Source organism: Cibotium barometz, chromosome 31 (genome assembly GCF_041138505.1).
Source record: "Cibotium barometz isolate CiBa-2024 chromosome 31, ASM4113850v1, whole genome shotgun sequence".
Taxonomy (NCBI): Eukaryota; Viridiplantae; Streptophyta; class Polypodiopsida; order Cyatheales; family Cibotiaceae; genus Cibotium; species Cibotium barometz.
In genome coordinates this window covers 33991942-34009653 of record NC_141076.1, presented here as the reverse complement: position 1 = coordinate 34009653, position 17712 = coordinate 33991942, and the positions used below count along the sequence as shown (strand labels likewise).

The 17712-nt window shown below is 40.8% G+C and overlaps 2 pseudogenes across 3 annotated transcripts; both read right to left on the bottom strand.

The window, feature by feature from the left end:
- Window positions 1-6028: 6028 nt before the first annotated feature.
- LOC147620770 (uncharacterized) lies at window positions 6029-7669 on the bottom strand (annotated as a pseudogene).
- A 5879-nt stretch (window positions 7670-13548) lies between these two features.
- Window positions 13549-15671, bottom strand: LOC147620769 (uncharacterized; annotated as a pseudogene). 3 transcript variants are annotated; one of them, XR_015269990.1, is made up of 4 exons: window positions 14962-15652; window positions 14501-14612; window positions 14162-14396; window positions 13549-13944 (listed from the first exon to the last, which is right to left on the bottom strand). The product of XR_015269990.1 is annotated as an uncharacterized LOC147620769, transcript variant X3 (transcript). The 3 variants fall into 3 exon arrangements; XR_015269989.1 differs by having other exon boundaries at window positions 14540-14612; XR_015269988.1 differs by having other exon boundaries at window positions 14162-14612; window positions 14962-15671.
- Window positions 15672-17712: the final 2041 nt, after the last annotated feature.

Genomic DNA, 17712 nt, shown 5'->3' with positions numbered 1-17712 from the left:
TGTGGATGCATTGCGCGGTGAGCTTTTCGAGACCAGATGGTGGTTGGCTTACCATATGTTGGCAGTAGGCAAGGGCATGCAGGAGGTTGAGCCCGCAGACCATTATTCCAGTTGATCAACCTCAGTCAGTGCAGGAGGTTGAGCCCGCAGCTAGAGTAGAGCCCCCACGACCACAGGAGGCTCCATGATCTGTTCGAGTACCTAGGTGGTTGTTAGACACCCTTCGGGAGTCAGGTGTCACGGAGTTACCCTCCGAGTGGACCACAGAGGAGGGCCCTCGACGATCACACAGAGTCCGAGATAAAAGCAATACGCGGAGCTTCTTCAGGTAAACTATGCTCTAATGTCTCGTATTATGCAGGACAAGGAGCCCTCTCATAGGAGGAAAGCCATGCACGTGGAACTTGATGCCATTGAGAAGAACAACACATGGGAGTTGGTATTGAGGCCGTCAAAACGGTCAGTCATTGGTGTCTAATGGGTCTTTAAGACCAAATATGCGTCTGATGGGTCGGTGGACAAACACAAAGCCACACTTGTGGCTAAAGGTTATGCTCAGCGTGGCCAGGCATCGACTACGAGGATACCTTTGCACCGACATCACGGATGTCCACGATTCGGACCGTTCTTGCCCTTGCGTCTTCTTAGAGGTAGCCCGTGTATCAAATGGATGTAAAATCTGCATTCCTTAATGGTGACTTGTAGGAGGAGGTGTATGTTGAGCAGCCTCCATGCTTTATTGTTCTAGGATCAGAAGGGATGGTTTACAGGTTACGTAAGGCCTTGTATGGTCTTAAGCAGGCTCCCAGGGCTTGGAATGAGAAGATTGATTCCTTCTTTATTTGGACTAAATTTCAGAGATCGGTTGCAGATCCTAACCTGTATCTCTTTCGAGAACACGGCATGGTCACGATTATCATCATTTATGTGGATGATCTCATTCTCACCGGCGGTCATGTGGAGCACATTGGTGTGACGAAGGCTGCCTTGTCAAAGGAGTTTGAGATGACCGACTTAGGCTTACTCCATTTCTTTTTAGGATTGGAGATCTGGCAGACCCAGAGGGGGTATTTCATCTCTCAGCAGTAGCGGTATGTTCATGAGTTGCTTGAGGCCTTTGGGATGGAGAACTGCAACCCTATTACTTCACCGATGGACCCAAACACAAAGTTAACCGTTACTGATCTTTGTGAGCCAGTTGATGCCTCGCAGTATCGGAAGTTAGTTGGTTCATTAATCTGGTTCCTGAACACCAGATTGGACTTGAGCTTCTCCTTGGGGCTATTGAGCTCTTTTATGCAGGCGCCATTGAAGTCTCATTGGGACGCAGGATTGCGGATCTTGCGATATCTGCAGAGTACGAAGGATCTAGGGCTCTTTTACACAGGAGGGGATGGAGTCAGACTCCGAGGTTGGAGTGACTCAGATTGGGGAGATCCAGACACGAGGAGATCTACTTCAGGATACAGTTTTACCCTCGGCTCAGGAGCAGTTTCTTGGAGCAGCAAGAGGCAGCCAACTATTGCCCTCTCTTCGATGGAGACAGAGTGCCGGGCTGCTTTTGCGAGGTTGTGTGGCTGCGGAGGCTGCTATAGGCAAGATTGGGTTTCCACAAAAGGAGCCTAGAGTCATCCCAGTGCGATAACCAGAGTTGTATAGCTATTTCTCAGAACCCGGTCTTCCATGCCCGGACCAAGCACATAGAGATACAATATCACTTTGTACGTGAGAAGATCTTGGCTGGTGACATCTTGCTACTTTATTGTTCGACGAAGGACAATATGGCGGACCTCTTCAATCACGAAGTCTCTACCTCAGGCTACGCTCAGGCGGCACTCCAGCTCCCTTAGGTTGATTGCACAGCCAGGAGCTGAGAGGGGGTGTTAGAAGTCATCTCCTGTCTTAATCAGACACCAGGGCCTCTGTTGTGGGTGTGCCCGCCCTGTATAGGTGTTTTATCATTTTTCCTCACTCCCCGTATTTTTTCCCCATTTTTTCATTGTGTGGATGGATGCCACATGTTGGCAGGAGCCCATGGTGCTGGCCGACTGCACCTCATGTGCTCCTGGTGGCTGGCCGACTGCCTATGATGCAGTCGTGGAGGGTTTTATGTTGGTCGACCTGTTCTTATACAGTCGTGGAGATATTCTGCTGGCCAACTGCTTTATGCAGTCGTGGAGAGCCATCAAGCGCTGGCTGACTGCATCCATGGGGCATAAATAGGCCCCATGCTCCTCACCATTTATTCATTTAGTCTTGTACGGGATCTTGTGTATAGAGAAGAGTTTACACGCCTATCTCTCAATGTCTCTTGTGCTGTCTATTTTCTGCACTCTACTTGCTCTTGTGGACCCAAGTTTGGTTATCATTTCCGTTGCGTATTTTGACAGTCGCTAACACCTGGCGATCACCGTGGATGTTGCACCCAGTAGCAAAGCCCACAGTTGTTCCGAAAACATTTTGTATCCGGATTTCCCTAGCTTTAGACCCTGTAGTCCAGATGCTTATGGCCTATTCCATTCACCTTCTTTTGCTTCTACTTTTGTTGCGATTCCCCTTGAAACAAACTTGATTGGGTGGTCCTAGGCATACCTTGGCTCCCATAGACGTGCAATTCCGATGAGTGAACGAAAGGACCAGATTGGGCCATGCATGGGTGAGCAGCAGGAAAGGCTCTGTCTGCTCTGGTGTGATGGCATCATCTTCACAAAAACTGCTTGTTTTGGCTCTCTTGGCCTTCTTCTCCTACCCAATTTCATTTCCACCCATAGGGTGGCATGCCACACAGACATGCATGCACAGATAGACACAATCTTTCACACACGCACACACACACACACACACACACACACACACATGGACACACACACACATGCAGGAACAGACAGACACAATCTATTTCTCTCTCTCTCTCTCTCTCTCTCTCTCTCTCTCTCTCTCTCTCTCACACACACACACACACACACACACACACACACACACACACACACATAAAGCGAACCGTATACAACACAGACACACACATACAGTACACTCAGAAAGAGAGAGAGAGAGAGAGAGAGAGAGAGAGAAGTTTATGCAGTTGCACGCGATATGGCTCTTGTAAGGGTAATGGAGGTGCTTTATCGTGCCAAATTGCACACACATAAAAACACATACATATACACTTATATCACATCCACACACACACACACACACACACACACACACACACACACATAACCATATATAACACAGACACACACATACAGTACACCCACAACAAGAGAGAGAGAGAGAGAGAGAGAGAGAGAGAGAGAGAGAGAGAGAGAGGGAGTAATAGATAGAGATTTAGAGATAGTTAGAGAGAGAGAAAGATTTAGGGAGTTAGTCAAAGAGAGAAAGAGTGAGAGATAGAGATAAAGTGTTAGAGAAAGTAATTTAGAAAGAGTTAGTGAAAGAGTGTGTGCAATTTGTGCATTTTGGCGCGATATGGCTCTTGTAATGGTAATAGAGGTGCTTTATCGCGCTAAATTGCACACACATACATCCACATACATATACACTTATATCACACACACACACACACACACACACACACACAACAATAACAACACACAGCCACAGACATACAGTACACCCACAAAGAGAGAGAGAGAGAGAGAGAGAGAGAGAGAGAGATTTGTAAATTTTGGCACGATATAGCCCTTATAGAGTTAATGGATTTTCTTTATCGTGCCAAATTGCACAAATACAATAAGTGGTGACTCCCCTTTTCTAATTCATGCCAGTGTCTTACTTCTCAAAAAAAAGAAAGCTTAAGCGGGGAGTCACTGCGCTGGATCCTGAGTTTAGTGCTGCGGGTAGGAGCGACATGCGAATGAAGTCTACAAAGCTGTTGATGAGCACAAAGAAAATATCTATTAACTTCACCACTAACGACCCTGCAGAAGTTATGGCAAGGATAGATGAGCCACAGCTTGTGAGAGGACAGACAGAAGATCAAGGGTTTCCAACTGTGGAGCCGGGAGAATCAAGTTACCCCGCTTAGTTCGTAAAAGATCATAGTGATAAAGAACCCCATTCAGAAGACCAAGATGCGGAGGCAGATGAACAAGAGAAAGCAGGTGTTCTTAGTCTAGTGTCCCTTTCTAAGCGATCTGCTCGCCAAAGTCTCTCTGTTAAGAGGGATTTGATTTCTCAACAACGGAGGCTATTGAAGAGATGCCAAAGAGGAAGAAGCAGAAGAAGAAGGAGCAACGTCTTAGCACTGACATGAAGGAAGAGAAGGAAGAATTTTTTGAGAGCAATGATCTAGCTTTGATTGATGAGAAACTCTTCGATTTTGTCTGTAACGCGGGAGCTGCTGAAGACTTTCACATTATTGCAGAGATGTTTAATAAGCCTTTGCAAGTGGAGTCCATTTTGCATCAGCATGCAGAGTACCTATCGAAACACAGGGAAGATTTCAAAAAATTAGTATCCAAAGGAAGGCTGCTGGTAAACAATCAAGCTTACGTGCACTTGCTGGATTGTGCACTAAGCAGGAAGGCAAACAGTTTTCTATATAAGAAGTACCAGGAACTACCATCTTCCTACAAGCCTTCTTGGTGTACCTTGCACTTAAGTTGTTGCAGGCTGTTATATGAGCCATTTGGATTCCTCTGCTACCTGCAGTGCCTCTATAAAGACCTTCCTAAAATGGGTGAAGAACTACTGTATGAAGGTACCATCCAAGATGAAATTCCCCCAGAAGATAGATTACCCTCTGAGGAGGCAGAACTTGAGGAAGATATTGAGTTAGTGTACAATATAGGAAGAGGATTCGAAGTCGATGGATATTGTTGCTCTAAAGACGTCAACAATACAGAGACCACTGGTGGATGTAGATCTCTTCAAAGTGGAGCAGTGTGGTCTAGTATTGCCAGGTGCTACCAGAATTCATTATTGATAACAATCGTTATGTACTATGGCTGACATTCAGAATATTTTTAGCCTGAGGAGGGAAGATTTTGCTTTATCTACTATTTGCCAATTTTCTAGAAGAGGGTAGTGGTTTTGTCTCGGAAGATGATGCAGATGACTTAGCATTGGAGGAAAATTATAATAGTAAAGAGTGTCTCAATATTTGTTTGGGCAAAGCACAAAAATTCAAAGATGATGGATGATAAAACCTTCATGAAGCTACAAGCCAAATATGGCTTTGATAAGTTGAATGACTCCACAAAGGAGTTTATGAACAAAGTAGGAGAAGATACTAAAAGTTTTGGCAAGACCAACTGTTCGTGAACAAATGAGACTCAGGTTCTCTCTCTCTCTCTCTCTCTCTCTCTCTCTCTCTCTCTCTCTCTCTCTTTATGTGTGTGTGTGTGTGTGTGTGTGTGTGTGTGTGTGTGTGTGTGTGTGTGTGTGTGAATTTAATATGTAGACTTATGTTTCCTTAATTATTTTGTTTTGCAGAGTACATTTGAAGTCAAAGACAAATTCTTGCACAGCAGCATAAAAGGGAGTATTGTGGCCGAGACGTAGCTCTCTCTCACTATCTAAGCAGATTGTCTAAGGCAAAGATTATAGTCTACCACAATGCCATGAGCCAGGAAGGGAAAGTTGCAAATTTTGTATTCAAGACATTGTCCCTGTTCCTAGGTGCAATGATTATTCCTAAGAGTTATGAGAAGATTATTTTGATAGAGAAGTCTACTGCCTTAGAAATTTTTGGATGCTACCCTGGTTATGCCGGCAACCGAAGGGGTTACTTTCATACATATGCTACAATAGCATTGTCTCTAGGCATAGAGAACCCAGAGGAACTAGAAGAGTATGGAAAACACCGTTTGCTAAGATATAAACGAAAGCGAGATGCATTGGAATTGCCAAAGTCATTAGAATGGAAAGATACATTGTAAAAGACTTATGTGTTACATCTATCTGTCCAACGATGATTAATAAAAATCTTTTGTTCTCTCCATTTGTTTTGTGCTTCTATGGCATCTGAGTTTTTAAATGCTTCGGAACGCTTCAATCTCTTCCTTTCCATATGTCTGACTGTCTACATTAGTTTGGATGACCTCAAGGTTTCTTTTTTATGTAGTTGTTGCAGTATCCTTCTATAGAAGCATTGGAACACTTCTTGTAGGTTGTTTGCCTTACTTTTTCCACCACCATGTTGTGTGTGCCTGAAATATGCATTTCGGGCCATATAGTTTGATTTCTCGAGTCCTTGTGTGTTCCAAATGCTAGGATCTCCGTACTTGTTGATAAAGTAAGGCATGTGGTTGTAGAGAATATGCTGCGTAAGAAAGCATACAATGCAAGTTAGTATCGATGGCTAGGAAACAAGAGTAAGCTAGAAACATACCATGTAGTCTATAATGTTGGTGTCAGTCCAAGCAACTCTGAATGCTTTTTTGAACGCTTGTAAGTTGTCTTGAAAGCTCTTTTTGTCTTGCTAGGAGTAGTTAACTTTCTCACACATTTGGAACAGAGTATCAATTGAATGCCAAACATCTTCTTTGACATTCCTTGAAGCACCTTCATGGTCTTTCACTGCATTATAAAGCTTTTTCCACTATTGGTATTCGATTCGACTTGTGTAGATTGTTGTATATTCCTTTCCTAACTTTGTAAGTTTGTGTTGCTGATTATTCATTGGCTTGGAAAGAAATTGTCTTGCCTTAACACCTCCAATGGCTTCATTGGAATTTCCTTTTCATTTGATGAAATTTTAGTGTCCTTCAGAATCCGGACATTACCTCCATGTAGTCCAATTTCTGATAGCACCTTCTCCAATGCACTGATGGCTTCTTTCCTCTCTGCTACATTCTTAATCTTCCAAGCAAAACAAATGTGGAGATATACTAGTTTCTATATGATACGACACAAAGCATGAAGCGTGCATATATGCACATTGGAAAGAGGAATCTCAAACATTGGTTTAAAGTTCTCATCCAAAATTTGTCTGCTGGGTGGTCGTCTCCACCACTTAGAGTCCATCACCCTTGCGGAGTCCATGCAGTAAAGGCATGGAGACTTTGCATTGGCCCCTTTGCTGTAATTAAATAAGCACTTGAGAGTCTTCAAATCACCCGCAAGATGCCATTGGACTTGAAATTCCCCCTTTTTCTCTACATGGAACATCCTGTTTGCATTCATCTGTTCTTTGATGAGATTGGGGATATGTGTCTGATGATGAAATACCCAAAACAAGGATTCATGGTCCTCTTTCTTGACCTCAAATGAACCTAGCCCACCAAATGTTCATCTCGGACTGCACACTAAAATACTTTGAATCATCCCTACTGCAATTACAAAGAGCCCTATTCATAAGTGTTATTGTGACCCTTTTCGTCTTGCACTCATCAAGCTTGATGACAAACTGAAGTACACCTCCTACCTCCTCAAATGTAATATCATAAAACTCCACCATTATCTTTTGCAAGAGCTCCAAGTCCATGAATATATTGTTGTGTTCATTGTAGAATATGTTGCCACCTTCTCCCTTAAACTCTCCTACAATGTGGTATGAGTGACCAACATAGTGAAGCTGTTCTGTGTTTAATTCCTCCCTATGTCTCCAAACTTTTGTAGGTGTTGGAAGTAGCTTTGCTTTAATGCCTTTGGCCTCAAGGAGGGATGACACTGACTTCTGGATGGCACTATAACCCTTACGACTGACTCCACTTGAATCCATGGCGTACTGAATATCCGCAGCTGAAACTGTATTGTTGGTTACAAATTCATCAACTATATCTCGTTGAACCACCTTGAACTTCTTCTCTCTAATCATTTCTCTTGCCATTCTTGATGTCACGAATGATTTTAGTTGCTTTGCTGGATTGAGATTGGGATTAATATTCTCTTTGTCAGGATGTATGACAACCCTAGAAATACGGCACTACTCATTACTAACGTAGAGAACATGTAAATCCCAAAGAAGCCCAGCAAATAAAATAATACTAATTGCTAACACAAAAGACATGGGAATGCATTCAGTGCAATCTTACCTTATGGCTTGGATTCTCTTCTTCAGGCCTCCAGAACTGAGCCTCAAGTTCTCGACGTTTTTGAGATTTTATTTCCGTATGCGTCGTCCAGTGATTGTGTCTTTTTCTCTATATTTGCGGAGGTCACTTCTTAGTTTATTGATTTGACATTCTTGTTCTTTCCAATCTAACTTTCTGTGTCTTGCATTCACCAAACAAGCCAAGAAGCTCATTTGCTAAGTGTTGTGAATAATGCCTTTCTCTTTCTTGTATGTAAGAAATTGACTTGCAATATCCTAGTAAGCCTGTGGCGCCATCACCTGCAAAACGTAAGAGAGTTGTGGGATTTGAAAAGGGAGGATGTGAAGCAGTACAGGGGTCAATAGGATAGATGGAGCCATCACACCAAAGGTCTATGTGTTGCTTCCCCGACAACCTCATATGATCTTTAACATCTGATGAGAGCAATAGTTGTCCACTTCTGCGTTTTTGAATGGGCGCATACGCACTGTCTAGATCAATGTGCAGATGCTACTTTCTCTTAATGCTTTCATGATTGGACTCTTCAATAGAATGAGTGTGTACATGGTTGTTCTCCATTGGAGTGTTCTAGGAATGAGTAAGTATACTATATGATGCAGAGTGAAAGAATAGGGCTGGTTATGGTGAGAGAAGGCTTGTATTTGTCGTTTGAAATTGGAGATGAAGGTTCTAATTCCCTCCAAACTGTCTTCCGTGCAATAATATCCTCCTGAACTAACCTTATTCTTGCAATTTCGAATGTATCATTTCAAAGAAGGTTCCAACGAACTTTAACACGGTCGCCTGGGAGAAAATTTACCTTTCTAGCTCAGAGACTACACTTTTATGACTTTTACATTCTCTTTATTTTAATATTTCAAGTTTTTTTCTAGAGAGAGAAAATAAGGCCCTACGAATGACCTCTAAAATGTCCTAATGTAGGTTTTCTATTAAGCATCGTGTCACCACATCTTTTAAACCTAGCACAAATGGAGTAGAATGATTGCTAAGGAGGTTGAGGTCTTGAAAGATAAAATCTCATGGGATAAGAAGGCCCATGCTGCATTGTGGTCTTATAAATGTACTCCTAGCCCTTCTACTAGTTTTACATCTTTTAGGCTGGTTTAAGGTGTTGAGGGGATGCTTCCTATTGAGTATGATATTGCTATTTAGAGGACCTCAACCACATAGCATTTAGGAGAGGAGGAATTTCTTAAGCACTATCTTTTGGACTTACCTTATCTTGATGAAGGTTATCATATATCTATGAATAATGTTTTGAAGGAAATCAGGCAAAAGAAGGCATTTGATGCAAAACTAACGATAAAGTTGTTTAAGAAAGGTGACATTGTGAAGGAATTTGATGCCCATCATGAAAAGCAAGTTGGTAAGAAGTTTACCATGGTTGTTTGGCCCATACCATGTGTGAAGGAGGCACACTATGATAATGGCACCTATAAATTTAAGGATCTTGATGGCACATATTCACATTGGATGAATTAGGATAAGTTGGCTACATTTCATGCACGAGGATCTTGATGGGATACACTCAAACTCTAAGTGCAAAGTTCCATTTTGGTCTAGGGGATATGTAATACCAAAAAATTTCTCTTGTTAAGGCCTCTTTAGTGTAATGTATAATATATATGTGTGGTGATTATCCATGTAAGACCAAAATTTAGTATGCCAATAATGCTCATCAAGAAGGAGGTTATACAAGAAGCTAAGCTTATGTTAATACTTTCTCATCGGGTCTTGATGGAAACCTGGGAAGCTTGTATGAGACGTTGGTGGCTTGGGCGACTCATCTTTAACAGCTTTATGATGATTTGGCTCCTAATATTTGGTTACACATGTGTATAATTTGTAAATACATTGGTATGGGTTATAGTGTTAAATGTATATAGAATGGGTGATGATTGTAAATACTCTGTGAATTATTTATAAATGCATTAGTATGGGTTATAGTGTTATATGTATATATAATGGGTGATGATTTATAAATGCATTGGTATGGGTTATAGTGTTAAATGTATATATAATGGGTGATGATTTATAAATGCATTGGTATGGGTTATAGTGTTAAATGTATATAGAATGTGATTGATTTATAAATGCATTGGTATGGGTTATAGTGTTAAATGTAAATGTATATAAAATGAGCAAACATTTTCTTCATCAACAGCCTTATCCATTCATAACTTCACACAAAACATCAATGGAACTGAAAATAAAGATTGGTAAGCATGTAGGGAAGGAACTGAGCACTCTAAGGAGATGGAAGAAGCAAGATTAAGTCCCCCGACAGCAGTGCCAAAAATGTTATGGCCTATTTCTACTCTTTCACGAACCCTACCATTCAAGCAAGTAGTGAAACAAGCAATAACCATTGTTGGATTCTTACCGTGCTTCTGACCCAGGATCTCTTTGACCTCCAAGCTTCACCAGTGGTTATTAGCTCCCTTGTAAGGACTTAGCTCTCTTAATCTAGCATTTTCTCATACAAAGCATAAAGAGGCATATATGTAAGAAGCTACAATCATCTCCTCTCAAAACTCTCTCTCTCTCTCTCTCTCTCTCTCTCTCTCTCTCTCTCTCTCTCTCTCTCTCTCTATGTACACACAAGAGAAAAGAGAAAGAAAATAACTAGAGCTCACTTAGCAAAAGAGAGATTGTGTCATTGTATCATGAGAAATCGACTTATATACAACTGGCCCCCTTATTCACACTTAGGAGCCCAAACTTAAAACTCTAAACTATGAAGCTTGGTCATTTTCTATCTTTTATCATGATATTTACAATGTTTATAGCGCCTTTTCATAACTCTTATTCTGCTACTCTGATCTATAGGTAGAGAGTTCCTTTGTTAAGCCCAAAATGGGGTTAATTTCATTTTATAATGGCATTTAGAGTCAATTTGGCAAACATCTTATCCTTTAAGTAGAGTATTTTGCACCATCATATTCCTTTTACGAAACCTGACTTAACCATTGTCGCACCTTTCCTAGTCCTCCCATTTCTACTTGAGAAGAAAGTGATCAGAGAGGACATACAGAGCAAAGCTGATATCCCCCTAGACTTTAAGGATATGAGGAATCCAATCTACCTAGTTACTAAAGTATACTCTATCCAAGCATGGAAGAGCTATTAGAACTAAAAAATTTGGTATGCCTCAAATCTGAGGCATCACTCCCCAAGTTTCCAACCATCCACAAGCCCTCTTTTACTAACTGGAATTGTCCACTGCTTCTTTTTAGAGCCCATCAACATAGCATTGCATCCCTTCCTATCTACATGCTCCTCCACCATATTAAAGTCCCACATGAGAATCCAAGGATGAGTATCCCATCGCCTCTTTGTTTTGTTGTATGCCATACTTTTACAACCCCCCAAAAAAAAAAAGTGATCTCTATGTTGTATCTCAATTATAAGAGCTCTCTCATTAGGTTGATTAGCTATCACATTGGGATTTAGGACTCTATTGATGGGAGTCGTAACCCCACTTTCTATTTAGGACTCTATTGATGGGAGTCTCCTTCTTTCCCTTAACTTTTCCAAAAGAGGAGTGCTTTTTTCCCTTGCCCTTTCTTACCCATCCAGCCTCAGAACTAGAGTGCACCTCCCAAAGGGGCATTAGTAACCTTGCCTTCATCATGCTTATAAGATTGAGGCATATGGACAATCTATTAAGAGGCTATTGAACCGTAACTACTAGCTTTATCTGTCTCATGTATGCCTTCATGTCCTCCCCTTCTTCCCTTTTGAGACCTTCCCCCTTGGGTACAAGACATTGTTCAACAAAGTGGCCAAACACATTGGAAGCAAGCACCTGGAAAAAGACCAAAGGCCATCTTCACTTCAATATTGCCAACCACACCAAGTTCAATGAGCAAGGACGGTTTCCTTGAAGGTGTTCTATGAAATACACACTTTGTTTGAAGCTTTGCCTAAAGAGGGATCAGTAGGAACTTGTAAAGTACTACTTAGCCAAAGGGGTGGTATGAATCAGATTCCAAGGGATAGTATAAATTGGATCGTTGACCATGAACAAAGGGGTTTTACCTACAATCTCATTATGGGGGACAAGAAGAACATGACATTAAAGAACTCTTTTCCAAAATTTTAAAAACCTGAGACACAGCTCTAACATGCAAGAGAGCTCTTTCACAATCCAAGCTTCTTTACTAATGCACCGGCCTAGGAGGTGTCACATATGGAGAAGAAGCTTCAGTAGCTAATGCTACTCTAGGTTTTCTTTTCATTTTCCTTATGTCTTATGCTCTTGTTGAACTCACAATCCACGAGTGATGTGTTGCACTTGTTTTGGTCCCATAGGTTAGATTTGGTCCTCTCCATGGACATTAATACCATCTATAAATCTTTGTTTAAGGTGGAATTAAATTATTATGTATAGTCATATAAGAAATAAAAAGTGAAACCATTTAAAAGAGATGCAAAGAAGAGGGGACCATCCATAGGGGCTCACTCTTTAGAAGAGGGGACCATCCATAGGGGCTCACTCTTTAGAAGAGGGGATCAAGTGCACTCTTTACAAGAAGGGACCATGCTTAGGGGTTCGCTCTTTAGAAAACCTAAACATTGCGTGCGTTCAATGGGAATTTGGTAAATCCCTTATTTGTGAATTTTGAATATTTAAAATAATACCTTTTTCTACAATGTATTTCCAAGATCCATACAAAAAAACCATTATAAATTCAAGAGAAATTTTATTTATAATTTTTTTCTTATGCAAAGCGCAAAAGAATTGTAAGCAAATGTAAAACAAGCTCACATATACATCACTCTTAGCAAACGAAAAGAACTATACACTTTACTAAAGAAATTGAAAAATGTAATGCAATCTCAAGCACATGTCAACTCCTTAGCAAAGTTACACGTGGAAGTAGTATATTTTTCCCTTCTTCCCAAAGGTATTATTGCCTCTTTTGGGTTTTTCTTTTCAACTATCCTCTCAAGGAGAGATCAATTTCTCACACCAAACAAGGTAATTACTTCAATAAAGAAATTGACAACTCTTGAGAATTTAATGAAATATGACTCAAATTTTCAATACTAAGACTAGATAAGTGGTGAACCTAAAGCATGGCATTGTGTTGTATTGATGCCAAGGCCTCTCTTAAATACAGGTCAAAAGGTTACACTTTAGGAATCATGCATCCTGGAACGGAATTTGACACTAAATGAATAGTTTTGCTTTTGGAAAAGTTTTGAGCTGTGTCTTCCAAGCAATTGTGACAAAGTAAGTCTCCTTTAAATGGAATTCAAGGCATCCAAATTTATAACCGCTATTTTAGCAAGAGTCTTATTGCTTATAATACCCACAATAAAAGCATTTTATTTGCAAGGTTTAAATTTTATGTATTTTTTCTTAATAAGCCATTGGACGATAAATGCAAAAGTTGGAATTCTCAAAGCCCCTTGTAAATAATGGCATGTAGGATTGTGCTTTTGAACTTGGATGTTATGATTTGAGGTGGAACGTGATTTAACATCAATCTTTCTGTGAGCGATGGCACTCATACGTGTGGGTGATAAACATGTGTACTTTCTACTTCAAGCCAAGATCCCAAAAAACAAAAAACAAGGCCTCAATATGAAACATAAACCCAAATGTCGGCTGTAAGGGCTGACTAAAATGCCTCACTTCCACAAAGGCATTTTACTCGAGGTGAAGTTGCAATGAATGTGTACACTTATATGTACCTTGCTAGTATATGCTACTCAAAATTGCATAAGTTAAGGGCATTGGTCCTTATGGAGACAAGGAGAGCATTCATATACTGAAGAGGGCATTGTGAACCTTCTAACCCTTTTTCCTGGTTGTCTCTATTGATGTTTTTTTCGGAAAGCAGCAAAACAACCCATCCCTGACACATATGGACGAGATCCATAGATTTTACCACCGAGTGATTTTGCAAGTAGCATGACGTCGCTTGTGCACCTATGAAAGTGAGACATTTAAATTAGAAGCCACAACCAAACAAGAGACTTCAACATCAACTCCTTTGAGTGCTTTGTGCATGAATTAACATCCTATATAATGCCATACTATGTCTCCCTTAACAAAAAACATTCCAAACTCTCATGCGGGAACACACTCTTGATAGACTCGCAATATTAAGTAGAGTTTAAGTTTTCAAGGATGGCAAAGTTCAAACCTTCTTTGTAATCTTTGATGAAGCCCACACAAGCTCAAGACTGGCAAGCAGGAGAAGACTTATTTGTCTAGTCCACTATAGACATTCATCGATCAAGGACCGGCAAAGACTTAGATTTTTTCTTTGATTTTTCATGGGCCTTACCAACATCCTTGGGTGAACTAGATCCTCTACATTTTCCCCGTGCATTCAAGTCACCAAAGTTGCCTAATATTGCAGCATGTTAATCCTTCCACTGTAATGAATGGCAAATCCTTGAGTAAATATCATTTAAAAAACCCAACCTATTAGGAAAGCATGTTAAGATAATACTGAGGATAATTAGCCAAAATTCCCCACCAATGGGACAAGCAGGGAGTTGAAGACAGGTAATCTTGCCTATCTATTCCTCCTGCTCGGCCAAGTTAACCTCCATTCACATTTGAAGCAGTCCTTTATTCAGCCTAAGCTCCTGGAGTACATATCAACAAATCACGCAAACACATATATAGAGATCCATTTTACATAAGCCGTTGTTACGTACCTATACTAATCCTCCGGATTAGGCCCTAATCAAGAGGATTAGTATTATGTGCTTAACAGCCATGAAACTTGTGAAAAACAACCCAAGACTTGAAGATTGCATGCATGCAAAAGGTCTTATCTGCCATGTCTCTACCCATACACACTTGCACAAAGTCCAGTCCAAAGGTACATTTCTTTAAAACAAATGAGATAGCAAAACTGTACACTTCCTGTAAGGAGGCAGCCTTATAGAGGAAAAGAAAACAGCTAAGAAAGGCATGGAGCTAGCTAACTACCTGAGAACATCATGTCACTGGGAGGAACATCATCTCTCTGCAGAGGACATCATCTCACTAGGTTGAACATCATCTCACTTGATGGAGCACTTGGCCCCGGCTGCTTCTAGCTGCTTTTTGGCCTCCTCTGCATCTTCTTTGCTGACAGCTTCTTTAAGGGTTTTGGGCAGGCCTTCAATCAGATCCTTGGCTTCTTTGAGGCCAAGGGTAGTAAGGGACCGGACGGCCTTGATGACAGCAATTCTCTGTGAGGTGGGCACCTCATCGATGACCACATCAAACTCTGTTTTCTCTTCCACTACGGGGACAGCCTCTGCAGCGGTGGCTCCCGGGGCGGCAGCCGCGGCCGGGGCAAACGCCGCTGCTGAGACGCCAAGCTCTGCCTGCAGCCAGTCTACCAAGCTGCGGGCCTCCTCTAAAGTTAGAGTTTTGATCTTGGTGCCCAGCTCCTCCACCTTGGCCGTATCCACTGCTGCCCTCGGCGCAGAAAAGGAGCTAGAAAGCGGTGAACCTGAGCACTTGAGCGGCGATGGCGGCAAGCGGATGGCATGGCCTAGAAATGGCGTGCGAGCCGAGGTAGAAACAGATGCAGAGGCGACCGGGTATATGGTGGGTTGACTCACCATGAACAATGAGCAAGAACCTAGGGCCGTCATGTCTTCCTCCTCCTCTGTCTCAGATGAAAGAAAAAAAAGAGATGCGGATAAGAAAAACTCGTTTTTGTGCGTGTTGAGTAGATTGAAATGACAAAATTAAAAAATCATCAATCTTCTGTATTAAATTAATCAACTAGAAGAACGTTTTGATAAAAGTTTTAATTTAGGAACTAGTGAAAAGGATGTTATTGATACAGGTTTTTATTTAGCAACTCCATGTGGACACGTCTCTCTTGCTTCTAGGCACACCGTAATACGTATCAGCCGAATAAATCCGAGCTGTGGGTCCCGAAATGTAGAGGGGGAGGGGTGGAGGGGAGGAGAGAGAGGCGGGCACGGGCAGACTGTTAGGGTTTGCATGACGCCTCTAGCGGCGAATTACATTGCATCGTTGCATTTATATTTTCACGATAAATTTTGATACCAAATAGTGATATTCTAGGATGGATGTGCCTCCTTAATAGTACATGTGCCTGGTGCATGTGTTGTTATAATTGGCCCCTCTATCATAAAGCTTTACTTTTATTGCTAGATTTAAGGATGACCCCGGTACATTTGTGGGATTTTGGAAAGTTTTTACAAGGCACAAAACAATCATGTATGTGTCATCAATGAAAGTTGCTTGTTTCTTCACGAACCCGTTGCCATCGTGAACCGGACACTTATTTTCATAACATGTCCACATATATATGTTTAAGCTTTAAGGTCTTCACACATTTACTTTACACGTATATAGAATATAAATAAAGTATATACATATTTATATGTAAAATATAAATATTTAACCTTGTATGCACACATTTAATCAAACCTTACACCACACATGCATTGAGTGCCCAAGGGATTGAATCAGGGATGAAAAGACTAGGAATGTGAATAACTATAGCTAACTAGTGGCAAGACCCATCTCCGACGGGCTGAGCTAAGCACACCATTAAAAAAGACAACTTCGTGAGAGGACACAACCCATCCCCCATCCTCCGGACATGAGAGGTTTGGGTACCATAGAGTCTCTCTCTCTCTCTCTCTCATGTTTATACATGCACACAAAATCTCTTTGCATACATACATCCATACTTTAGGAACTAGCACACATATAAACATATATAACATATATACATATACACATACATCTACAATGTCTATCCATATATATTTACGTACACACACATATATGCCTAAATACATATACACATATATATGTTCACATACATATACACATTATATATATGCATTCATATCTATACATCCATATGTACCCATGCATAGAACCAATCAAGTATACATATATGTATATGCATTTTTAACTTATCCTTATGTAAATGTATATATTTGCACATATATGTGTACATGGTACTCACATACACTACCTATACATATGAACAGCATCTATCTATCTTACATAGACTACCTATACATATGAACAACATCTATCTATCTCTAGACATACATAAGTACAAACATAGCATACTTGTACCTATACACACACACAATTACTTATTTACACACTCACACAACTATACCCGTACACCTAGTGGCATGACCCGTCCCTAACACGCAAGAGTATCCTTGCATGCATAAAAACAAAAGGCTCGTCAAATGAGGACCATTTTGGGCCTCATGGTCCTCAACTTGCCAACCTACATATATACACACCATACTTGCCACATATATCCATGTAGAAGCTCCTAAAGCACTTACATTTCTTTGAATAAAGCACCAAAGTTGGCATAAAGATATACATCTGGAATTCCAACCAAAATAGTGTTGACAATCTTAACACACCTAAGCAAGCATTAAAACAATCTTCGAACAACTGGATTATCTCTCCTTGGAATCCTAAACTCCTCGCCTCCATCTGTTCAAAAAAGATAATAACATTTAGCTATTGCAAGATTTAATTTATGCCAAGAAGAAGCTAAAAGAAAAAACCTTACAAAACTCACTCGGTGGATCAACATTTGGGACGAATGGCGTTTTAATAGACTTGCAGACAGCAAAGCGGAAAATTCTATAATGTCCAGTGCCTATGCACTGAAAATCTAACTTATTAGGCTTTCCATAGTCTACAAACATTACATGTACATGAAGGTGA